The sequence below is a fragment of the Dermacentor andersoni genome, chromosome 5 (genome assembly GCF_023375885.2).
Source record: "Dermacentor andersoni chromosome 5, qqDerAnde1_hic_scaffold, whole genome shotgun sequence".
Classification (NCBI taxonomy): domain Eukaryota; kingdom Metazoa; phylum Arthropoda; class Arachnida; order Ixodida; family Ixodidae; genus Dermacentor; species Dermacentor andersoni.
This window is the reverse complement of record NC_092818.1, coordinates 81013535-81039273: the sequence shown is the minus strand read 5'-3', so window position 1 is coordinate 81039273 and position 25739 is coordinate 81013535. Positions and strand designations below refer to the sequence as shown.

The 25739-nt window shown below is 48.8% G+C and overlaps 1 protein-coding gene and 1 long non-coding RNA gene across 2 annotated transcripts in view; one reads left to right on the top strand and one right to left on the bottom strand.

The window, feature by feature from the left end:
• Window positions 1–25739, bottom strand: part of LOC140218486 (uncharacterized) — an 876148-nt gene that overhangs the window by 589302 nt on the left and 261107 nt on the right. The gene's annotated exons all lie outside the window — the stretch shown is intronic.
• Window positions 2950–25739, top strand: part of LOC126530814 (uncharacterized) — a 205946-nt gene continuing 183156 nt past the window's right edge. The window contains exon 1 of the mRNA XM_050178100.3: window positions 2950–3567. The gene's annotated coding sequence lies outside the window, so the exon portion shown is untranslated. The remainder of the gene's footprint in view (window positions 3568–25739) is intronic.

The following is a 25739-nucleotide window of genomic DNA, read 5'->3' as shown; positions in this document are numbered from 1 at the left end:
CACCCGCCGCAAATTTTCTGCAAGATAGGGCGCGCGGGTAGCGTATGCATTTAACCGCGCCATCCGAATCCACGCCGGGCTAGAGGAGGAGACGAGCGCTCGCCTGCCACCTCTCTCAGTATGTACTTGACGCCGTCACCGCGCGTTCCACTCCTCCACTCTCTCGTGAACGCACTTGATCACCTGACCTCCATGATTGGGAACACGAAAAGGCCGCGTGCACCAAGCCATTATCCTTGTAGGCCTAACATTGAACGCTGTCCATCGCACCCACAGCACGCGGTGCGCGGAGTGCGACATTATCGTACTCGGATTTTGTACGGAACATCATGGCGGTGGCGGGAATTCGCATGGAAAGGCCATGTAATTGCTATTGCTGTAAGAAGTCGTACTTACTGATAGTTCACAGCACCTGCTTTTACGACATGTAAAGCGTGCTTTGCGCAGCGCTTAGCTGCTGCGGGAAAAAGCCAACTAAGTGCGACGGCACATATGTATCTCGATTTGTCTGCAGTGCTCTGTGACACACACACACAAACACACACACAAACACACACACACACACACACACACACACACACACACACACACACACACACACACACACACACACACACACACACACACAGCACCTGCTTTTACGACCTGTAAAGCGTGCTTTGCGCAGCGCTTAGCTGCTGCGGGAAAAAGCCAACTAAGTGCGACGGCACATATGTATCTCGATTTGTCTGCAGTGCTCTGTGACACACACACACAAACACACACACAAACACACACACAAACACACACACACACACACACACACACACACACACACGCACACGCACGCGCACGCGCGCACACACACACACACACACACACACACACACACACACACGCGCGCGCGCGCGCGATCAAAAAGTATGTCTTAAGTATCGCTCTTCTTCATTAATTAATAAATTATGAAAATGGGAGAGCTACAAAATAACGCTGGATAAACTACAATTATTGGTAGCACTTTTCTTATAAACACTTTTCTTTTCTGGCCGCCGTTTGGCCAGAAAAGTTGGAATGAATACAATAAATGCCACCCTCGCTCAATAGTCGCAGAGCGCTGAAGTGCGCTCTTTGGGATCTTGTCTCTCAGTACACATTCTAACTTACAGGTGTGGAAGACCACTTTAAGAGATGCGCCGCGATCTTTAATTTGTTCCCTCCACAAGACAGAGAGGTTGCGAAACATGCGACGCGGCACGCATTGCCTAATTAATTGCAGCCTTGTAGGGAACACCGGACCACTTTCCCTTTTTGGATGCCCCGCGAGTCGGATGCCCTTAATCGCTTTTTTTTGTGTGTGTATGTGTTTGAAAACAATGTATCACTTACAAGTATTGGTTTCACTCGCTAATGCGGTGTCACGGCCGAGGTCAATTACCGGCTATTGCGAACAGAGCCTTCATTTTATTGGAATTTCGATACCCCCTCGCAATGCTTTGCTTCTGTCGCCTACAGCGCAATATTTGCTTGCATCGCAAAATAAAAGTGCAAATCACAAATCGAGCTAGCACAGTGCCCTGGGACCCCGGACACTCGTCTATCGCACTGCTCGGAGGCGGGAACGAATCCAAACCAAGGAGTTCAAAGCAATGCAAACAAGTAAGGAGAAAAGAAAAAAGAAATATTCTTGCCGTGATTTTTTTTTCCAGCTTGAAGCCAGTGAAACACTGGTAGACTTCACCAACTTACACACGCGCGCGCGCACACACACACACGTGGGCATCTGCTCTATCCGCCACTTTACCCGGGCCGAAAATAATAACAGTGAAACTCGATAAATCTCCACCGGCGCCCACCTCCCTTTCCCGGTGCTGTTCGCTTATCGCCCAAACAGCGTGGCTGGGGCGAATCCGCGCGAAACGCGCAGCGAAGCTGACTTCCGTATGTTCACCAGCTTTCTTGCCGACACTCACCGCTTTCTACCACGAAAACCTCGCAACCCGCCTTGTCTAGCTCTCAGTTTCCTTTTTTTTTATCCTTTTTCTCAGGTAAACAAGCAGGGAGCACACATCAGAAGGTTAAAAATTCAATCTTTAAAACAAAATATTGAGAGTTGGCAGTGGGAGAGGTAGGGCGAGCGCAACCCAGCAGAACCCGAGAATATCAGAGAACAAAAAAATAGGAGTAAAAAGCAAGAGGGGGTGCCTGCGTAGGTAGGGCTACGCACACACATTTGCGAAGTCGCCGCCACGTCTGTGGGGGCGTTAAAGAAATGAGCCAGAGAGGAGAGGAAAAAAAATAACCGATAAAGCTGTAGAATACAGAAAGTGCGCCGCGTTGGAGAGTTCTCTCGCTCAAAGCACGACGCTTGGCTTCGGCCTATAAACCGTTTATCACGGCCTACGCGTACAGTGCCGCAGATAAGCGACACACGCACGCACAGCCAGCCAACGGAGAAGAAGCCCCGGCGTCCTTCCAGCCGCTTGCTCCCTTTATGATTCTTTCTTTTTTTCTTTTCCTCGCTCTTTCTCCGGCTCACCTGACGAGGTAAGCACTGCGCAAAGAAAAGTTGAAGGCCTTCGCAAGAAAAGCGAATGCGGCGATACCGAAGAGAGTAAAAGACCAGCGACGGAGACCGAGCCGATACAGGTACGGGCACCGATCCTGACGCGCCGCACCGCGCCGCGCTGCCTGCCGTCTTCTGTTTCCTGGCGTCCGGTGAACGCGCGCGTCTCGGCAAGAGAGAGAGATAGGTTGAGAAGGGGCGAGGGCTGGGTGCGGGGAGGCGTCTAGCAGCACGCACAGGCACCGCGATCACGGACCGCGGCGATTCGCGAGCCTGACACCAGGGCGGCGGTGCGGCCAGCACAGTGTGTCCCGAAGAGAGGGGAGGCGGGGGGGGGGGGGGGGGGTTAGGAAGAGTAGGCGAGAAGGGTGCGCGCACCGCAGAGTCCGCGGACGCGATCGGCAGCGCCGGCGCCAACTCAGGGTGCGCACGGATAGGGGAGGGCGAAGCCCAGAATGAGAGAGGAGGAGGGCAGAGCGCGTGGTAGTAGTCGGGCCCGCTACTCGTGTACCAGCGAGTGGAAGGCGCTACACTGTCGCCAGCGCTCCTGGAGCGAGGAGAGCTCGAGCGTCGCGCTCGTCGGCGCGCTTGTTGTAGGAAAGCGCGCGGCGGTTTCAGTTCGCTATCTCGAGGCCGGGACTTCCCGAGACACGAGCCGCGGTTTCGCCGTGCCCGCCGTGTGCCGAACGACTGAGGCGGGCTTTTGAAACGAGCCACGCTGGAGGGAACGCGACACGGTGTCTTCTCTCTGTCCTGCGACCAGCGAAGTCGAGGCCTCTAGGTGTTTGTGCTGAAGGTTCGAAGAGGATCGCCGAGGCACGACTGTGCGCGTCTTCCCTTCGATTCTGTGGGGGCAGGAAATAAAAAGAACTGCTCCATCCGACTAGTGCCGCAGTGACGGTGTGCTGTCAATTTCCCCTCCGTCTCCGGTGAACATTGTGTTGTACTGTTTGAGGAACTTCTGGTCCCCGGAGCGGTGCTTGGCGCCTGGTCCATCGCCGGGAAGCTCTTCTGCTTGTGAAGAGGTTGGTCCCGCACTGTTTCTTTGCATGATGCTTTAGCAGCGACTAAACACATTCTTCAGTAGAGTTGGATTAAACAGTTGCGCGCATGTCTGCGAAGGAGATCTTCAGCAAATTTAACATTCGTTGTCACGTGCCAGCTCTCAAATTGTTGGGAAGTCATGAACGACATTAAGCACTGCGTTCAGAAGTCATTTGTAGCCCTGCAGCAACGAAGACTTATGGGAACTCCACATTCCCTGTAGTTCACACTGCACAACGGAAGTATTATTTGCCATTTTCGCAGTTGTCCACCCAAGGAATTTCGTCACGTGCACTACCCGTGTCTCACTAAGACAATAGTAACTTCGAGCATTTTGTTCTTGTGTGGCGTTTAAATAATTCACAAGACTATGGACACTATCTGTCAAGAAATTTTAGCGCAGTTACGCAGTGTTAGTATTGCCAGACGAAATTTCCAGCGCAGCTGTGAGCAGGCCGTTAGAAAACGCTGGTCTTCAACACTTAACCAAAAGGAGAAAACAAGTTGGCTGAGTTTCATTGGCTTAGCGACCAGTGAACAAGTAACAGATACCACGCTAATGCTGGAAAAAAATTTTGTCTAATTTCATGAAGTTAAAAGAAAACTGAATACCTTACGTCAAGATATTTCACAAATATAATCTGTCTAATGCAGTTCCGAAGCGGCCTTTCATATACGGGACGTTTCATTTTCCTGTTTTGCTAGCTTCCTAATAATGATAATCGCACGCCACAACAATTGGAAAAAATTGTTAATAACGAGAAAAGTATTATACAGTAAAATATATACATTTTCCCATAATTATACACAATGCGTATAACAATGCGTATAACAATGCGTATCTGCGTATAGTCGGACTGTGCTAGAACGCAAGCTTCGGTCACCTGACTGTTTACGAAAGCCGCATACCACAATCGATGGAGTTTTAAGTTATGTTTGCTGGAGGAAAATGTAGCGGCACAGTAGCGTACCCAAAATAAGAATTATGGGCATAGGCCCATTTGCTTTTTTACAGTGCAGTTTGCCTTTACTGAGAAACAACGTCATGGCATCGTTCTGCTCTGCCGTGTAGTAGCAGGTACATTAGGAGAGATGAGTGTTTTGCGCTCGCTATATCGCGAGACTTTCAGCTGAAAAGTAAATCATGATACTGCAGCCGTATGCGTGCCGAAGGATCTGGATCATATAATATGGGCAAGACCAAACACCGGCTGAGAGTGCTGAATATCTTAAATTATTTTCTCTGAAGTGCTCTTAAAAATATCTGCTGGTAGCCATGAAACGCACAGTGACACTAATCACCGCTAAAAAATAAATACAAATGAAAACATAGCTACGACGCAAATCCACTTTCAACAAAGCTCGTGTAGAAAGCCACAACGGTTTTTTAAGCAAAAAAAAAAAACACAAAAACCCTTATGCACATTCATGATTCCGCTATAATTGCAGCGGCGACACAGCGGCCAGAAATGCGCCGAACTGATATGTTAAGCCAAATATGTTTTTTTTTATCGTTCTCATAGCTCGAAACTACGCCGCAACTACCCGAGAATCCAGCAGTAGCTTTATCAGTGGCGTCGTCGAACGTACATGCATATAATGGCTGTCTCCTATGAATACTACAATGATGTCAGCCTACGATAGTGCGAATAATCTTTGCCACTTCGGACATGTTATCCAAGTTCACGGCACGACATTGCGAGCCTCAAGTACGCCAGCGAACTGAGCGCTAATAATGAATGTAGTTTTCTCGGCTGTTTCACAAGAATGCAACTTATTTGGCAAAACGACACTGAATTCGTAGACTACCGTAAACATATTTGCAGCGGCAGACAGTTCTAACCAATTAATAACTCACCTTTTCTGCTGTAAAGGCGCTATTCAATTTAGTTTGTACTCTGCCGTAATCACCGGGAGGGTCAGATGATCAACACCCTGCAAAGCGGAGAAAGATGGTGTTCTGCAGGTACTGAGCAGGCTATAGGTGCTGACGTTTCTTTCCTCCTGCTTTGTAGGGGCCGAAATATTCACCATGTCTGCTGAGTGACATATGGCGTCCATGAATTTACGCGAATTCAGATAACAAAAAAAGCAGGTAAAAGCAAAAACGAATGCCATGATGGGAACATTAAGGGTTGGTAGCCTATTAGGCTGACTGTGGGATAGACAAATCAGCTTTGAGAAACTAATCCTCCCAAACAAATACTTCGGCTAACAAACGGCCTGTTTCGCTCTTGCGCTATTCTTACTAAGATCGCAAGTTTCTGTTCCTCACGTGGCAACGAGAAAAGGTACTTACTCTAAAAGCCTAGGTGTTAGTTAAGGTATCATCAAGACATACGCCCAATATATACATGCCAGCGAGCGTAGGTGGCCTAAAATTTATCAGTGGCAATACCGAATGTGCCCCTGCCAATTAAAATACCACGTTCAGTAGTATAATCGCGCAACATGCTTGCAGTATAAATATTTGTCGTTTCCATGGAGGTGAGTGCACAGAAACCTAAGTGCTTGCAAAACTAAATACAATCACAACGGATTTGACATTATTTCAAGTTAATTGAATTCGTCGGTTCAACGTGCCAAAACCGCGATTTGATCCTTAGGCACGCCGTAGGGGCGTACCAGATTATTTTCCCCTCCTGGTGTCCTTTAACGTGTAGCTAAATCTAAGTACACGAACGTTGTCGCATTTCGCTCCCATCGAAATGCGGCCGCCCCGGCCGGGATCGCACCCATGACCTGAAGCTCAGCAGCGTAACGTCATAGCCAACACAAGTCCTTCATAACCCCTATTTTCTGGCATAGGTTCTCGGATATAAGTCATGCTGCCTTGCGGAAAAATAATTGTGGGTGGCGAATCAGAAAGTCTTTGCCCTTATTTTTTATTAGCCAAATTAAGGTACATGCAGGTAATTACAAATATACGTACTATTCTACGTGCCTTACGCTACTTTTCCACATAGTCCCCACATCTGTTCAGACATTTGCCCCATCGCAGCACTAAATTTGAGATGCTGTTTTAGTCAGTCAGCGATGCACGCGGCCTCCCCGAACGCTCATTGTCATGCAAGACTTCACAGCCTTTCGCTAACTCACAACACCGCCACCTTACACTTCTCAAAGCGAGACACCTTTGCTCATACGTGGGCTGCATTTCCCTGTGGATTTCGATGGGCGCTCGTCCCCCCTTTGCTCCGTAGAAAACGAATCACACTTCGTCCCTTGTACGCTGTGGTCGCGTGAAGCACAACAGCAATCTTCAAACAATTGGCAGCAGCGCCGTACCACGGAGCTACCGGCAGATAAGACCGTGCCGGTCCAAGGGAGGTCCACCGCTGGGAAGGGATATACGGATTTCGCATTAACAGTCGTAATTTGGCTTAACACAAATAGGGGCAAAGACTTTTTGATTCGCTGTCTTATTATGACTGCGTACATTGCCGACTCTAGTAGTGACCCCGCTAAGGAAACGGTAGTCTAACGAAATGCGGCGGCCAGAAGTTAAAAACCAGTCAGCCACGCTTATGATATCTAAACACAGCGCGTCAAGCCGGTGCCTACCAGAGGGCGACGGCTGTTGTGTTGTGTGCGGGCTGTACTGCTGTGCTCTATGAAACACGACAAAGTCCGTTCTTCTTTTTTTTTTTTTTAACCGAGAATAGAAGAAGACAGTCAATTTAAAGGGGGTATGGGAGAGCTAAACAGAGAACAGAGATCAGGATGTCGTACGCAGTGCAAATGTTGATAGCTGAGTACGAAATTTGCTCACATACACAAACTCGCGTGGACTGTCGAAAGATATTCCCAATGGAATATTGCTCACGCAGACAAAAAAAAAAAGACGAATAAAAAAACGAAAAATAAATGATGAGAACAAGCACAGTACAAGCTGTACCACGCTGGCATCGTCGCACGATACGGTGCGGTTTTTTTACAGGGGTATTTCGTCAAGTGTGCGATACGCTGCGTGTTATAGGTCAGTGATGCGCATAGTGTAAATACATAAAACATTGTCGCTTGATTTGGACAACTTCAACCAAGAGAGAGAGAGAGAATGAAGAGGAAAGGCAGGGAGGTTAACCAGATATGAGTCTCCGGTTTGCTACCCTACACTGGAGATGGGGGATAGGGGTTAGAAAGATGACAGGGAGGAAAGCGCAAAAAAAGGTAAAAAAAACACGCACAGATGGAGGCACACACACACAAAAGGCGTTCCACTTAAAGTCGTTCACACAGGCCGGTAGATCGCAAAAAGCGCAATAGTGCTTGCACGGCCTTCTTCTGTGACGGTAGGTCCTTTCGATGTTGTAGAATTCTTTTTTCGGATAGCGCTTGGTCGTCCAGTTGGTCAAGTTCGTGGCGAAGGCATGCCCTCTGTGTACTGTACTGCGGGCAGGCACACAAAATATGGCCAATTGATTCTTCATGGCCGCAGTGGTCACAGGTTGGGCTGTCGGTCATCCCTATGCGGAATGCCTTCAACTAACTTTAACTAACTTCAACCAAGTTCACCTTGCTCTGCTGTGCTACTTTTGATCGTCATAAGCTGATGACATGGACGGCTGATGAGAGCCGTTTTGATTAGGCCACTGAATAATTGGATGGCGCGTTTATGGTAGAACGCTTCTCTCTTCCGGGTATGAGCGCGCCCACTAAAGAAAAAACTAATCAATGAATGCATACGGCTAGAACTGGGAAATGGAATGTAAACAAATTCAGAGCGTCTCTTTTAACGTTGTTGAAAGTTTTAATTTATTCTTGAATTGCCACTATGGTATTGCTGAGTATGCCCCGTCTTCACGCTATAAAGGCCACGAATAAACAAATACACGAAAGGCAACCAACAAAATCGAAACTAACTCAGTGCTTCACCGATTTGTGAGCTGCGCCAAATAAGCACATTTAGTTAAGTAATGGTTTTCCAGGTTTCAATGCCGACGTGCACTAAAGCTGATTTACCAGATGGCCCGAGGTGTTAGAAAATTCTGGACTGAGAATATTGCTTTGATGTTGTGACCATTTTAAAGCGACTGGATTAAATGGCTTAAAGTTTTAAGCCACCGTACTAATACAATGATGACTCAGTGATATAAGTTCTCTTACTTTGGTGCCTAAGCGAATATCTTATATTTCGTCGCACTTCGTCCCTGTGCTAATATGTGGAACGGTGTAAAAGTAATCGAAAACTTCGCGCAAAGTCAACTCCCGCTTTCATGAAACAAGGACAGTCATGAAGGAAACGAAAATCCGTGTTCCACGAATAAAATGAAATGATTACTGAGTATGCTTCAAAAGGCATTTTAAATGAATAGGCCTCCTAGCGCCGCCGCCTCCTTTGAATGCAGGAAACTACGAACAGTCATTGCGAAAAATAACCACTAGCTGTAAAGCTGTGTCCACCTTGCTTGTTGCTGAAGATGTTAGACCAGTTTGTTCGTTGTCATTAAGACCTTAGAGGCCCCACCTCAACACATCTGTTCTCTTAAATGTTGATATCAACAAAAAACCAAAGCTCAAAAAGAGGCAGTACATTTATCACAGAAAATACGAAAAAAGAGCAAACACGTCAATCTCCGTTTCTAAGACACTGGTGGGATCAGAAATGCAAGAACGATTCAGTAGAAGACTGAACTCGGTTAGCAAGCTCTATTTTAGCAGCCAGCTGCCGACCGGTAAGATTTCCAAAGACGCCACTGAGCTTCGCCTTGAAAGCATCCCAGCTAGAGATCTCGTGTGTCCGGAACCAGACACGAGAGTTCCGCCCAAGTAGAAGAGGACATTCGCTAGCATAATGGTAGGGTCCCAGCGGTTGTTTCGGCTAACACGCTCATAGAGGCTGAGCCAGTCCTCAACGTCGGCATTATCTTGGCCGGAGAAAATGCCAGGATGGCGGGGATTGGTAACCGTAACGTACGTTGTTGTCGGGATCGCAGGAGTAGAAGCAGACGAGGTGTTGTCACCGGGAGCCGTGGCGAAAAGGAGGACGGTGCGGCCGCTGCGGAGCTCCGTGGCGAGGGCGGGGAACGGCACCCTCCACCAAAATGTTACACGAACGAACGATTAAGAACTGGAGACTATTTACAAAGGATATTTACAAAGGATAACTGCAGCGCTGGCCAGTTCAGCCGACAGCTCGAGAGCCAGAGAGAGTTCGTCGTCTTCGTCGGGGCGCCCGTGTGCATCGTCCACAAGAAACACTCAAGATGCATGTATCAGTATGTTCAGAGCTTACATACATAGGCGGGACTAATTCTTTCGCGCCAAAAATCTAGCCGTTTAGTGTAACTTGACGATTATTATCGATTGTTACTTCTGTACAAGAAGTTACCAGGTGCTTATGGGCGCCGTAGCTCAATGTATTGCTTGCACCATACACGAACGGTGGACTTATGAGTCTGCTTAGAGTATTCATCAAGGCCACAGCAACGGTTTCATGTCCAACTCTATCAACATCATCATTATTATTATCATCATCACCCGTCTGTTACGACAGCACATCATGGTGGTCTTCGCGTGGCAATACAGATTCGTAGAACAGGTGTGCTACACATCAGTGATATGGGGACGTACTCTGCGACGATCACTTCCAGCGACAGTTTGGCCCTGCGATACCATCGCCATCAGGCGCTCGCTGATTGGTTGGTTGAGCAAAATCTGATGAGCTGATTGGGTGGCTGAGCACTACGTCACACGAAGGCGATAGTATCGCCGAAGTGATCGTCGCAGAATACGTCCCATGTTTATTTTCAGTTTTAATTAAGGGTTCCCTGCACAGGAACTGCTCAAGACAGAGAAGCGATACGGGAAGTACATTTTTTCGGCGAGAAAACAGTCATTATTGTACATTAGCGATGGCTGGTGAATTTATTTGGCACTGCAACTATCGTGCTGCTTAGTAAATTTTGCTTCTCATGCCTTCGCTAAGGAGATAGGCGTCCTGCTTATTGCCTGATTTCCTCCTTTCAATTTAGGCTAGACGCCTGCGTTAAAAATCCAAGGCTTGAATGAATGAATGAATGAATTTGGGTTCACTTGAGGCAGCAGCGGGACGTCCTAAGTCTTAAGTGATGCATTGTTTTCTGTGACAGACAGATCATTTCCGGCTTAGTAATGATGGCCGCCAAGGTCGTCAGCCACTTGACATTGCAGTCAAGTTTAACCCACTCTAAATAATGCTTGTGGTTGTATGCTGAAGCAACACTTCTCTTGTTTCGATGATTTCACTTCGTGGACCCGGCATTTAGCAGTGCTTTCGAAGACACATTTGGAAAATCATACTGAACGGCTAGCTACCTTTCGCACTTCTTTAGGCAACGACAGTGTTTTTGTGGAGCGCAGCCGCTGTCACAAGAAACGAAGTCATTACTTACATGACAAATGCAGACTCGCGGACGCTTGGTCGGCTTCTTGTTGCACACAAATTTCTCAATAGCGTCGGACAGATGCGAAATTCTGGTCTTGCCCTTTAGAGTTTTCTAGCTTCAGGAACTCTACGAACATTACGCGGCACTACGAGGACCTTAGAAACTTTTATGGTCCATTTAGTAGAATCTCTTTTTGAATAAAAATGTGAAGGAAAGCATATAAAAGTCGCAGTTTCACCCAAAAGGTGAAGCTTCGATTGCGATAGCAAGTTAGTAGACAGCTGTACGAAGTAAGGATAGTAGTTTTGTCGGCCATAGAAACTAGTAACCATTCGCTTAATAATTAAACTACCAACCATGGTGTCTCTCACGCACAAGCAAACATGAACACATCTGGCTCGATTACCGCGCACATTCGCTGTCTAAACGCTGGAGTGAGGAAGTGCGGTAGCAGCAGCGAGCGAATTGACCTTCGTGCTGCCTCTCGCGGCAACGCCAACTAAGCCGCGAGGACACAGGGCGCACCAAGCTATCAGCGCTCGGCGCGCTCTGTCTCCATCGGAGATCGCTTTCAACAAGATAGGGCCCGCGCGGCCGTGCCATACGCAGCCGCCGCTGGAGTAGAACGCACCCCACCCCCACACACACACACACCTGTCCCTCCCCTTCGCCCGGTGACTTGCGCACCATGGAAGACGACACGCTTCCTCATCGCTTTCCTCCCTTTCGCGCGCGCAAGATTGAGCCACCATCGTCGGCTTAACCTCGCACGCTTTCACTCGCACATGCAGCAGATGGCGCGTGGTGACGATGTTATCACCCTTGAACTTTATCTAGAAGTTGACGGCGACACCGACGGCAACTAAGACGGCATAAATGCGCCTGGAGTGTCAATATAATTGCTATCAAAATAAAAAGGAATTTCGCTAAATTGAGGATGCATGACTGGGCTAGCTGGTGATCTATACTTGTGCGTTAACAGCGCAAAGAGGAAACATGGAAAAGAACGAGACCGATAAATCGTCCAGCACTTGTCGTCGACTCGTTCCCGTCCTTGTGTCGCCTTTGCACAAGTGACGCACAGCCTGATTCATGTTTACCATACGCACGCACGCACATACACACACACAGAAAGAGAAAGAGAGAGAGAGAGAGAGATACTACTGTGTACTTGGCTGTAGCAGACTTTATGTGGCTCTCCGAAAAGGTTTTCACCGCTGCGAAAGAAATCGTCCGGGGTCAGAAACGGAAGCGCCTCCGACAACTTTTTGAGGATTAGTTTAGTGGCAGACCAAAAAAAAAAAACGACAGAACAAAACCCTTGGTACGAATATAACTAATCCATGTTTAAACGTAAATTCAACTGTTTGTTCAAGCGAGGCAAGAGCGTGCGCTCTCGACGCTTGCATGAAATCCCATTGCTCCACCGTCAGCTCCGCTGCTCAGCTTTTGACAGCATAAAGGCACACGGGGAGGGAACAATGGAGAACACACGCTTGCACGAGAAATCCGGGACGGAAACGCGAAGCAGTTCGCGAAAAGGTGACGCCGGCGTCAAAGCGCGAAACTTGTATGTCCTCGCGACGCTCCCTGCACCGCGCCTCGGAGCCTTCGGGGCCGTCGCACCCCTTGTCGACGTCGTCATCGTCGCCGGCGTTCGCGCGGAATGTGTCAAATCAGCGTCCCGCGCCAGTTTGACACAACGTTCGCCTCTTCCTGCACATCCTCGCTTATTATTATTTTCGGTTTGCCCTTTAACCTCGCCGGCGTTGTCACCGTAATTTCTCTGCGTTCTCTGTGCTCGAAGCACCGAAGCCGCCACCACCTGCGCAGTAATGGACGCGAGGAGAAAAGCCGCGCCCCGAAGCGATGGCGATCTTTATTGGCTGCTTGACAGGTCGGGGCGGCGTGTGGGAATTTCTTGCTGTCTTTCCTTTTTTCCCCACTTCCCCTACACGTTTCTGTCCTCGCTATACAGCCCGTATGCAGTCTACGCGAGGCTTGCATTCACGCCAGCTTACTTGCATTCACGTCATTTTATACTTTCCTCTCCTTTTTTCTTTGTTATGCAAGGGCAGGAAGCGACGAACGATAACAGGGAAGCGACAGCCACGCATATAACCCGCGGGGGATTCGTGTCTTGCTTTAGCAGCCAGCCCGCTCTCTCCCTTTTTTCCCTAGCGTTGCCGTGCTGGCACATTGAATTATGACGTGACGGCTGCAGCGGGCGATCCTACCTGTTTTTCATATCGTTGCTTGTTTCTTTATTTGGGAGCGCTCCCTATTAACGGGCGACGTACAAAACGACGTGCGCGCACATCGGAACTGTCAGTGAACTTTCCTGATTTCGCGTCTTCCCACTGTGTGCGCGTGGGCGTGTGTTGCTCCTGTTAACCGACAGACGACTCTCGCCCGTCCGATGTTATTAACGTTCTCGCTTTTACAGCTGCTTACGTGACGACGTGTAGTTAACGCCGAGAATGTGGGGGCGCGCATGCCAATCTCTAACGTTACCGCTTATTTGAAGGAAGGGGAAATGTGCGAAACTATCATAGACGAAGCGAAACGTTCGTAATCTCAGAGGCGAGGTATGTATCCCAAGTTTGCGCTAATTAGGATGCATCAAACTATGTAAGTTTCTTTTTTGGGGGGCTTTCAGTTGCTCCTCAACATGGGTTCTATGTTAACTAAGTTGAATAATTCATAAAGTTTAACGTTCTAAAGCAACGCTAGAACCGCGAGCCACGACGTATTGCAAGCTCTGGAATAAAATTGACCACCTGGATTTCTTTAAGGAGCACGTAAATTTAACTACACGAAAACTTTTTTTTTCTTTGCGCTAAGCCCTCGTCACAACGCGGCCACTGAAGTCCGGGATCCAAGCCGCAGGCTCGTTCTCAACAGCAGGACGCCACGTCTACGGAGCCACTATAGCTGCTATTGTTGTGGTTAACTTGTGGTTAAGACTTGTCGTCGAAGCGACGAACGTTTCCTGTATACTCGACGCCTGTTTACGGCAAAATATGGTGTCACGTAAGCGCGGCGAATGTACTATGTGCACGTTGTTTAAACTTGGAAGGGCGACGCGATTTTTTATATATTTTGCGCAAAAGTCTTGATATATATATATATATATATATATATATATGTGTGTAGTAAACACAATTTCTGGAAGCTCCGTTCATGCGTGGGGGCCCATCTTGTCCGATTGCGTTTTTTTCCCCTAAGTACGCTGGCAAAGCCGTTTTCATACCCCGATTGACTGTCAAATGCGCTTGGTTGCTTCTCCTGTATACACCGACAGCCAGTGCTCTGAATAGCGCTCACTTTGCTTCGCTCGTATGCGTTTTGCTGTACAAAATCAGCGCCCGGCCTCTCCGACGACGAAGCTCGGCTTGGTTTAGCACGTCGCCTAATGAACGCTTCCGCTGCGCCCTTTGAACAAGTTTATTGTTTTTGTCTTTTTTCCCGGATGCGCCCTTTTCCAACGGCCGCGTGGTTGTGAGCGTGGGCGTCAGCGGCACAGCGGGCGCCAAGTGGATTCGCGCTCCATAAACACCACCGTTTATGCTCATTGTTATTAGTTTTCTTTCTCTGGATCTAGACAGCGGGGGGCTTCAGCTGACGCTCCGCGGACACTCAAACGGAAGGCAGGCAGAGGCGAGTCCTATTCGACGCTTTCGGGAAGGACGCTGAATGAAAACTCGCCGAGCCGGATCGCTGGGCAAAGGCGCTCGCGCGTCGAACTGCCGCAGCGTGCGCGAGCTATCATTCTCGAATTTAAATTAGTGGCTTAGAAACGGAGCTCGGACCGCAGGTCGGCTGAGCGGGAGCGCGCTGGACCGGCTAGCCCAGCGCATGCATGGCCCATTCGCAGCCCGATAATCCTCGACCGCGTGGGGGGGTGCCCGCGCGCGCGTCCGTCCAGCCGGGCCTTGCAAGTTTTCGAGGAAACTTTCCCGCCACGGAAAGCCGGGCTCCGTCGTCCCTCTCATTAGGGGATCTGCAAACGTCCAGCCGAATTCCAGATTAAGCGAACCGAGGAGAAAGTCGGTGAATTTGCGAGGGATTAACGGATCTAAAACGCAAGCGCTTTAAAGCCGCCGGCCCTAGGAGTGGCCGCTCATTATTAATAACTCTATCGAGCGCAGCTCAAGCACGCCTAGATCGTGCTTACTCTTTAGCGAGTTTGGCCGCGTCTAAACTAAATGGAAGCGTAGCCGCACAATCTAAAGACGGAAATAAGAAGAAGAGAAAGGAAGAAAGAAAGAGAGATGAGAAAGACGGAGCTGTTGTGACGTGTTCACGGTGTTAAAAGCAACGATCGCGCCAGGGTGTCTGCGTATAAGCTATAAAGAAAAGCCCTCGAACAGGGCGTTGAGAGGCTGAGGTCATCCGTGTTCAGCATACGGCGTCAAATGCGTTTAACCAGAGACCTCCCAAGCGTAAATTGTCAGCGCAGGCGACGCTGAACCCTAGGAAAACATAAATATGCTGCATTAAACAGGAAAATAAAATATCGCGCGCTCAGGGGAGGCTGTTGTACGGCGCCACCAGCGTCCCGGCTAACAGCGTCTCGGGCGCCGGAGTTCCCGAGGCAAAAATGCGGCGTCACCACTTGGCGGGGTGCACACAACAGTCGACTTGCGCTTAATGCATAATCCTGTATGGACCGGCGTCTTTTGTTTCTTTCAAGTTTATAATTACACGTCTAGGGAGTCCAAGCGTTTGCTTTTCCTTAGTTAGTAATTACTCGTCTTGGAGTTTGTCGTTTTGAATTTCTTGCGCTTTGGAAAAGGTACGGCCCGAAAAAAAATTTTAGCGGTGGCTCAGCTTCTAGAAACGTATGAGGATAAGCACGAGGTCGCACGTGTCATTCAGGGCCGCGGCGACTGCGTTCCTCTGGCGACGGAATGCAAAAGGACGATATGCGAGTCGCATCTTGAAAGCAACAGCCGTCGCTTCAATACGACAGGTGTCGACATTGTAAGACGAGCTCGAGCTGAAGCGCAGTGCTATACGTTTCTGCTGCTAAGGACGGGAAGTAAACGTTAGAGCAGAGAATAGGTCTGATATAAAATGAGAAGAAACAGGAGATCTATTTTTGATGGGCGATTCTCCGGGCTCTGAAGTCACTCGGAGCGAGAGCAGGTACTTCCACGACTACCACAACAACGCTCGCAAATTTTAGCGTAAATCCCCTTGTCTTCTTTTGTAAACGTCCTTAACTGTAGTCAACAAAATTATTTCTGTAAAAATGTCTATGACGGAGAGGCGAGAGGCAAGAAAGGGAGATAACTGATAAGGGAAAGGCAGGGAGGGTAAACAGGCTCAATCTGGTTGGATACCTTGCACTGGAGAAGGGTCAGATGGATAAACAAATTATGACAAAGAGGAAAGCAGAGACACTTCACGCATGCAAGAGCTCTCTCTCTGTCTCCCTGAAGTGTCCATCGTGGCGAGTAAGAGAGATGAGACAGGAGAGAGAGAGTAAGAGACAGGAGGTGCGGCAGCCACAGCAGCCGCACCTCCTGCTGTGGCTGCGCCGCTAAGCAGGAGGTGCGGGATCAAATGCCGGTCGCGGCGGCCGCATTTCGATGGGGGCAAAATGCTAAAAACACCCGCATGCCGAGCATATGGGTGCAAGTTCAGAATCTTCAGGTGGTCAAAATTAATCCGCAGCCCCCCCCCCCCCCCCCCCCCCACAGCAAGCTTTATAATCAGATCATGGTCGTGGTACATAATACCACCTTTTTTTTTTTTCAGGCCAAATGACGATGTGCGACGGCGTAATGGAACGGAAGGGTAGACGGACGGAAAGCGCAGAACTAGTTTGTTAGCTCGTAAATATCGTCACAGTAAAACAACCGGTTTACGCCATAGCAGAATTTATCGCATCATCGTAAGTCGTGTTTGCATAAATGCGACAGTAGAGTGTGGGGTTTATTATCGCTTCATGGGGTAATACTGCGCGTCAGCGATTCCATGTGTCGCAACGCCCTTCGTCCGAAATGAGCCGGAACCTGTGTCTGCGACAGCGAGTGCGTTGCACCCGTTGGTGGGTGGAGGAGAGCAGACGCTGACAGCCGCATTACTCTATTCTGTTTTTCCTCGATGCATTAAACCAGCGTCTATATGCACCGCGTAATGCGACTTACCAGGCTCGATCTACCTTCGGCTGGCACATTGCATCATATATATGTTAAGCGCGTTACTGTCGTTTGCACTGATACTGTGGGCTATAGGAATGCGACGCGATGCGCCCCTTCCGCATTGATGTAAGCGCTGCTACAGTTTATATATATGCGCCTGCGGCTTTTCGGCATTCGTTACTATTAGTGAAGACTTAAGAAATGAAGCCTGGAAACGGGCAGTTTCTTGACAGGATCCGTGACGCTCCGCACCTCTCGCAGGCGCCCTTGCTCCGGCAACGACCTTGAAAACAAGTTGTGACCAGGGCAAGTGTTATGACTAGTGTAAAAGAGAGTGATACTACTTTGTAGTAAGCTTTCTGAAATTACTTATTGAATATTACTCTGTAAAGTATCAAGTAACGAAAGAACAGGGTAGTGTCAATGAGTCCATTTATTCTCTTTGCGTACTCTTTGCGCAGCCGTGTCTCCATTTTAATATGAACGGCAATCATGGGCTACGAAATGGCCAATTCGTATTCGCCCCTTCGTTCGTCAGTCAGGGCAAAATGTGACGCAAAAAAAATTAGATATCCGACCCAAGATTGAATCGAAGCTCTTGCGCCCTTAAAGGCGGCCCTTCTAATTACTATGATCGCACAATTTGAGCGCAAACGAGCAGAAAGGACAAAGAGAAAAAAAAAAAGCTTGCGAGGAAGCCATTCAAGCGGATTGTTAACTAAGAGCCGTGGCTGACTGCAATAAAAACTGACTCACTAGCAATACGCGACGGCAGCTACTCCACTCCCCTCCCCCTCCCCCCCCCCTGCTCAAATTTGACGAAAGGTCATGGAATCCCAGCAGCACACAGTCCCCCACGAGTATTACTCGACGACACGATGTCGATGACTTCATAGAGAGGGCCCGTCGTTGTTTACAGATATGCAAGATGGCGAAAAGCCTTCTTCGCCTTCGTCCCAATCCTTACAGAGCAGCATCCAGGGAAGAATACGCTGGCTAAACAATCTGCTTTTTCAATAAAGCGCTTACTCTCTTTCTCCCTCTCTCTCTTCTGTGCAGCATGCATAAAGCTCTGCACAAACGGGCACGCGTGAAAGTTGCGCGACAGCTAAGTCGTTAGCGCGCCCAATCGCACCATGCCGCGGAGGCGCGAGCTTCTGTGGCAGTGGGCAAATATTTTAAGGCGAAGCTTTCGTTGCGTGACCTCCTAATATTTGCTGACCGTAACTGCTGCTCTTTTTGCTGAACGGCTCGCGCAGAAGCGAGCACTCATAACACTCACTTGCATATAGCCGTGTCTACTAGCCCCACAAATATACCGTTGCCTGGCTCTTTGCTCTATGAAATTAGGCAGGTAAACAATCAACCGTACCTAAATATAGCCAGAGCAATAAATAAACGTCTTGAACCGTGCAATTCCTTTAGTATAGCCAAGCTTTGCACGCCTTTCTTACCGAGGTTTGGTGCTTCTCCTCCGTCATTGCTTTATTGCCGGGTCAAGTGGGCAATATTGGAAGTAATGCAATAGTTAAAGTGTGTTGATCCCGTAGATGGGATGATGAAAAGACAGGCCCATCCCGGCGACACCGTAATCCGCGGTCGCGCTGATCACGTCGGTCACGTGGTGGGGGGGTCCCACGTCTCGCTAATTTGCATGGCCGTCACCGAATTTCTCTGCTCCAAGACGCTGAACAGATTATTCGCGGATTTATAGCGTTTAATTAACAGGCATCACATAGATTCCAGCATGGACATTGAATTTGCACATTCTTTTTTTCGTCCCACGTTGAGCCGAAAGTTGAAGATGCGTTCAGCTGGGGAGGTGGCCTGCTGGTGACGGGACGATGACAACACTATGCGACAACAGCATATAGCGGAAGTGCAGGTCAGACAGTAAAAAAAATAACTCCTAGCCGCAGTAACATTTGCGTCACACCAGATGACAGATGCGGATGGCGTTCTGCCTCGCGCTCACTTCGTTCACCCTGCAACGGCGGCCGGCCGGGCATAGTCGGGCACTGTACGCGATAATTGAGACAAGGTAATTGTAGACCTAAATACTTGGGATGTACTGGCACGTATCGAGACAAGTTCAGTTGATCTCATTTTCTACTTTGGTGGATGCATACCCACTATGGGGGATTGTCGAAGAAACGCATGTGGCCGAGCATGAGCATTGGGATCCAGTTCTCAGGTTCTTGACGTCACACGTGCATTGACAAGCCACTTCGTGGGGGGCTCGCTCTGCGGGCGTGTAAAGCGTGCCGTGCTTGCAAATGTGTAGCGATGCGTACAGAACGCGTGCGTTCATGAACTGAAAGGTACTTTATAAACACGGTGGGAGTTGTTTTCTTACTTTCTGTAGTAATCTGTCTTTCTTTTTTGCCTCTACCCATCGGCGGCAGGTGATCACGTGAGCTCCGACGTCAGCACGCCGTCGTCGTCGTGCCGTACGTAGTCGTCGTGCCGTTATTATTTATTGGCCCACATGCGACTGTGATCGTTCCTTCGTTGTCATGTCGTCGTCATCATTCTGCCGCCTTTGTTCTATCGTCATCCCAGCGCTGTGATATTGTCGTCGTGCTTGCCATCGTCAAGCCGCCCCATCGTTGAGCCGGCGTCGTCGAGCCGTCGGGACCGAATACCTCCTTCGTCATTCCTACGCACTGTATCCGGCTACCCTTTCTCATGCTCCTAAATGCTGCAACACCTTAGGATAAAGCGTATATTATTCATGCGAAAATTCAAAGCACGGGTCAGCGAAACAACCCGCTTCTATGTGGCTCCCACGCGTATTCGTCCGGTACGCCCCGACCCACGCGCGCATCAGGCGTGCAGATAAATACTAGCAAACATAGGCGTTCACTCAAGCACATACGCACGTGTACCCGTATGCAAATTTCCAGAGCGTCATTTTAAAACGATTCACTTAAATTTCGATACATTTTCCCTTTGTCTTTGGCTCGGGCGTGGTTCCGACTGCTGCCATTATGACTTGGATTGTCTATTCAGCGTGACGCATCCTTAAAGATAACAGGAAAAAGGAAAGAAAGAAAGAAAGAAAGAAAGAAAGAAAGAATACTTTGGAGGGACCATTAGAAAGTATGGGACCTGCTTTTAGAGAATATTCTTTCGCAAAGCAAGGTGATAACTTGTGTCTTGACGGGACAAGCACAGGGCCTTTTGCATGGAATATTAACATATGCCGTTTCGTGCTGCGCTCCTACTGAAGACTAATAATAAGAGCCTTAAATATTCGATGTCACCTTCATTACGCGATATATATATATATATATATATATATATATATATATATATATATATATTATTCTGGGCACGCAGATCTAAGGTGTTGAGAATTGCGTCCCTCTTAAGGATACTTGCTAAAATTGTTTTAGCTTGTTTGTTTCGTTTCATTGTCTCTAAAAAAAGTTTATTTCGATAAAGGACGATTAAAAGATTTCGCGCATTCACGCGATACTGTTCTGTGCACGTTGCGAACGTTCTATTCTCGAAACATGCTTGCCGTGATTACCTAATGCGATAGCGTGCTTTAGGGATATTCATGCCGACTTTTCGTATACGACTTTGAAATGAACATATCCTATAATGAATCCCAGGCACTTAACAAGGTGCCTCTGTTTCACTTTGTAAGCTTTTTTCGCCTCAGTTCCTTAAGTTCTCGCCATTTTGACGCTTATTTATTTCTATTATTTGCGGAATCTGGGCCGTATTTTATGAATAAGACTACAAATGGTTGACTAAATTACATTTATTGACATTGCTACGTGAGTCATAAAGTGATAATAATCGTTAAAAAAAACCACCGCCCAAGCACTTCATGCAAATGGTTAACTAGCGAAGCGGAAACGTGCAGCCCCGGTGTTTATCACTGGGTTAAACGAGGGCTTGGTAGGGCTGCTGGACCCTCGTTATGCAGTTGCGACTTGCGCTCGGCTGCACGAGCCTGTTCTTGTGGCCGGGCTGCACCAGCGGCACGGCGTAGACGAACTCGTTCCCGGTTCTGCTCGCCGCGTTGCTGAACGAAAGCTGCCTGCTCCTCAGGAGTACGTATGACGTTTCGCCTACCCATTTCGGAGCCGGAGAGAAACTGCTGCGAGCGCACTCGGCGGCGAGGAAGAGCAACAACGTCACTACTGGCGCAGTCAATCGCGCGCCTCTCTCTCTCTCTCTCTCTTTTTTTTGTTTTTGTTTACGTGCATGCGCATGGAGTTGCGCCGGAGGAGCTCTTGGCGTACAGGCGACAGAAGGACGGATGGACGAATCTGCTAGCCATATACAGCTCCGCTGTAAATAGTAAAAGCTATCTTGCCCTAAATTTATTCAATGCCAAACTGCATCGATGGACAGTCTTCCGGCGTGGTGCCTGCTGTCGAGACTACCCTTCGAGCGGTGGTGCGGATGTGCGCGCCATCGTATCGCCCGGCACGTGATGTTGCCTTTCTTAACGAGCTACGCTGCTCATCGACAACGCTGCTCGGCACATCTGTACCGCTGGTTCACTGAGTGACGGTGGTAGAGCCATGGCTCGCGCGTTCATTGTGCATCGTCGCATTTCATCGGTTATTGGGCAGCCAACTGCGCGTTCTCGCGCCTGTTGATGACTCGCGCAGAACGTCTTGCTTCTTACTGCGGCGCTGCGTCCTTACGTTAACGGAAGCGCCTCCAACATTTTGCCACCGTTCAAGCACGCTTTAACAATCGGCGTCCTTTCTCGCGCAAGAAAAAAGATTGCGGCAATGTATCGCCAATTTAATCTATGAAAGTAGCAGCTGCACGTCTGCCGGAAATACTGGAAGTGCTTCCGATAACACCACGCCGCAGCAAGAACCAAGCGTTCTGCCCGAATCGTCGAAAAGACGCGAGAGAAGTCGGTATATAGGCCGCGCGTTAACAGAAGAAATGAAATGCACTAAGGACGCGCGAGCGAGCGATGCTGCAGCCAATCGCTGAAACAGCGGCCGAGATTACGATGGAGCCGAGGAAGTGGCACAAGTACCGGTCTGCTGAACACTGAAAACGAGGAAAGCTACACGACGGGGCGTCAGGGCGTCAGGTATGATGGGATGAGCATGCGCACCGGCGCCACTCTCGACAGCCGACACCGCGTCGGAAAGTGGCGCGTCGATGCAGTTTGGCACACGCTCCCGTGGTCCGTGTAGTTTTGCTCATGGGTGTACAGTCAGCCTCAAAAGTTTGCGGGACCTGCAATGCGTGGCGAAGCGACGCAAAACTGCATTGCTGCGCCGTCTACCGTCACACAGCGTAGTATTGAGGCTACGCAAAGCGCGCTGTGCGCGCACACTCTAAAAACAGTTGCGCCCTTTGGAGTCTAAATTTGCCACACAAAGATAATCTTCACTGTCCTTGACCGCATTTCCTTTCTTTAACGCTGCGAGCCCGGTACTTCCAAGTAACGAACCTCTTGCGCGTTATCAGCATGACGGAGCATTCTCGACAAGAAAGTAACGAGCGCAGCGTTTCCAAGAAAATACGGGCAAGACAGATGAAGATTTGTGTTGTGGGGCAAATATACACCTCAAAGGGTGTAAACGTCGTTTAGAGTGTAAGTGCCGACAGGCTTGACACCACGCTGTGTGACGGCAGACGGCGCAGCAATGCAGTTTTGCGTCGCTCCGCAACGCATTGCAGGTTCCGCAAGCTTTTGCGGCTAACTGTACCTTACGTAAAGACGTATGGTATGTTCTGTTACCTGACCGGAGTTCGCATCGTACATTTGAGCTTGCGCCTTAGTTGCATTTAACATATGTCTCTAAGTTTGTGTGTGTGTTGACGGCTCAAATTTCCTGTACTTCGTACTATTTCGCCTGCAGGAACCTCAAACACGTCGTGACCGACAATGAGCGCAACATCTGCAATGCTTTATCATGCTAACAATGTGCGTACAAGTGAGCATGTTCTATTTCCTTGAATGTCCAGACCAACAAAGAAGTCTCCTTAAAATTGTAATTTATAAACTCCGGTCTTTTACGTCTCAAGACCACGATATAACTATGAAGCAAGCCGTAGCAGGAGACACCGGATTAATATTGTCCATCTCGGGCACTCTAACGTGCGCCTAAAAACATAAGTGCACGAGCATTTTTTGCATTACACCCTCATCGAAATGCAGCTTCCGCTATCGGAATGGAACCCGGTACCTCGAGCTCAGCAACGCAGCACCATAGCCACCGTGGAACGACGCTCCTCACGACACAATATAGGGATGAAGCATCTTAAACAAATTGTGTCGTTTAGAGCCTTCACTCCACCATGCATGTGTGACCAATGGAGGTCTCAGAACTGAAATCGTTCTTGTTTATTGCACCCGCACAGATTCGCCGCAAACTGCCAGGGGGCGGTGTAAGACGAGACACAGCTCGTCGTCGGCGTTTTGAACTGTCGAGCTCTTGGTGACCTCGACCGTTACTTGTTGGTGTTCCCTCAATTTTATACAGAACACAAATTCTCAGTAGATAGATTGAAGCGCAAGATGGCCCCCCATACAAACAAACTCAAGTTTGGTTCCCGCGAGGACAGTGGATATTTAGGAGTGAAGTGTTTTGGCTCCTATTAAAAATTTTCCTTGATACAGAGCTGTAGTGAAAATGGTGAGTAGTATGGGCCTACGCAGAACGGATGGCGCCCCGCCTGTTTCACCTAGGTTCAAATTCGTCGTCGCCGTTATATATTTCACTGTGGTGCCAAGATGCAATGTGGCGGGCTACAGACCCTACAGCAATTGAGAAGTGGTGCTGGCGCGGAGCAATCACCAGCAACATTTGCTATGACTACAAACGGTCAGTTCATCTTGCTGTGGCAAAATTGCATGCCGAAAAATTTCGCTTGAAACAAGAATTCGCTTCCTCCTCCTTATCATCATCAGCATCACCATCATAAACTGCAATTTAACTTCGTATTTAAATAAACAACAGTGGGGCTTAATGAACAATGACATATCAGGTCTTCCCAGATACATTTCAATAAAAAAAGAACAGACGCTTTTGTTTTTGCCATAGTTTATTATGCTGCGCTAAAATTTCAGGTTTTCTGAAAGGCACGCACACCTCTAGGGCGCACTAGTGTATTGAAGTACCACGATGTAATTGTTTCAGAATGTAGATTGCTCCAGCTATAGATGTCCCATGCTCCTGTATGACGTCAAACTTAGTAGTCAGTGGCTGCACGCCAGACGTTTACATGCACAAAGGAAAAACTCGCTGGCACGTGGCTGCATGGAGCGTCAGTACAGCTGTTGCAGAGCGATCCTTACCTGAAGGGACAAACATCGCGAATGCTTCGCTGCACAGTCGTTACGCAAGCAAGAAGCGAGAACTCTTTTGATGTCCGCTATACCTCGTTGGCACTGGCGAACCGATCGTGTACGCTTGAGTGCGCGGTAACAGCAGTCGATCGGCGGCAAAGCTCTCTGTCGCAATGTGCGGGAGCTTTAGAGCATCTTCAGTGCCTGGTATAGCAAACGTATGGCGCAACAGCCCTGTTTCCGAATTGAGCTTCTCGCTACCGCGCTGCGCATCGCTGGTAATTGTGGTTAGAGGTTGGGGTGATACATGCAAAGAATTCTTCGCGTGGCTATTATATATTTAGACGTTGTCACTGGTACCAGCAGAGAAATACGATAGTGCCACTCTGGTAGTGTGCGTTCGAAGGACAAATTGCGCTTACAGGTGGTCAGGGGAGAGGGGGGGGGGGGGGGGGGGGGCGGAGGGTTAACGTGTAAGTGTCCACCCAGAGGAAAGGTCTCTTCCGTGTGCCGCTCGAGTGCTGATTGGGTGGGGGCGCCTGTCTTCTGCTGACGCCTACCCGTGCCCAGTCAATCAGAACTTCAGCAGCAGACGAAGTGGACATGTCCACTAGGTGGGGGTATTCTGCACTTACAGAATACCCCCTCCACCTCTCTATATGAACGCAGACGGATTCGTGTCCTTTTTAATGCTATCTGTCTATACATCTATCGATCTACCTAATCTTACGACTATCGTCATGCCGTCGTTGTCATGCCATTGTGGTCCCATTGTTCTGATACTGTTATGTCATTGTTATCATTGCGTCGTCATCATGCAATGGACGTTATGCATTCTTTATTATACCGTTGTCGTGGTGCTTTTGCGGCCCTTCTATCGTTGTCATTCTAGCTTCGACATGGACATGCCGTGGTCGTCTGCTATCGTTCTCACACAGCCGTCATCACACAAGTATCGTCAAGCTGCCGTCGTGATACCACCTTGTAAATCAATCGACGTCATTTCTTCTTCATCATTCTATCGTAACCATGCTGTGGTCATTCACCCATGATTATGCCGCCGTTGTCACGCCATCACGTCATTGCGTCGTCGTCATACAGATATCATGTATTCATCGTTATACCGTCACCATGCCGTCGCGGTCGTGCCAACATCGTCAACCCATTGACCTGATGTCATCTACTCCCGCTGTCGCCATTATACTATCATAATTTAAAGAAGCGTCATCTCATTACCATCATGCCGTCGTCGTACTACCGCCTTTGTCGTTCCATCAACGTCATTGCCATCTCATGCAGCTTTTCTAGACACCCCTTACCCCAGTGAGCAGTAGCAGGCTAGAGAAATG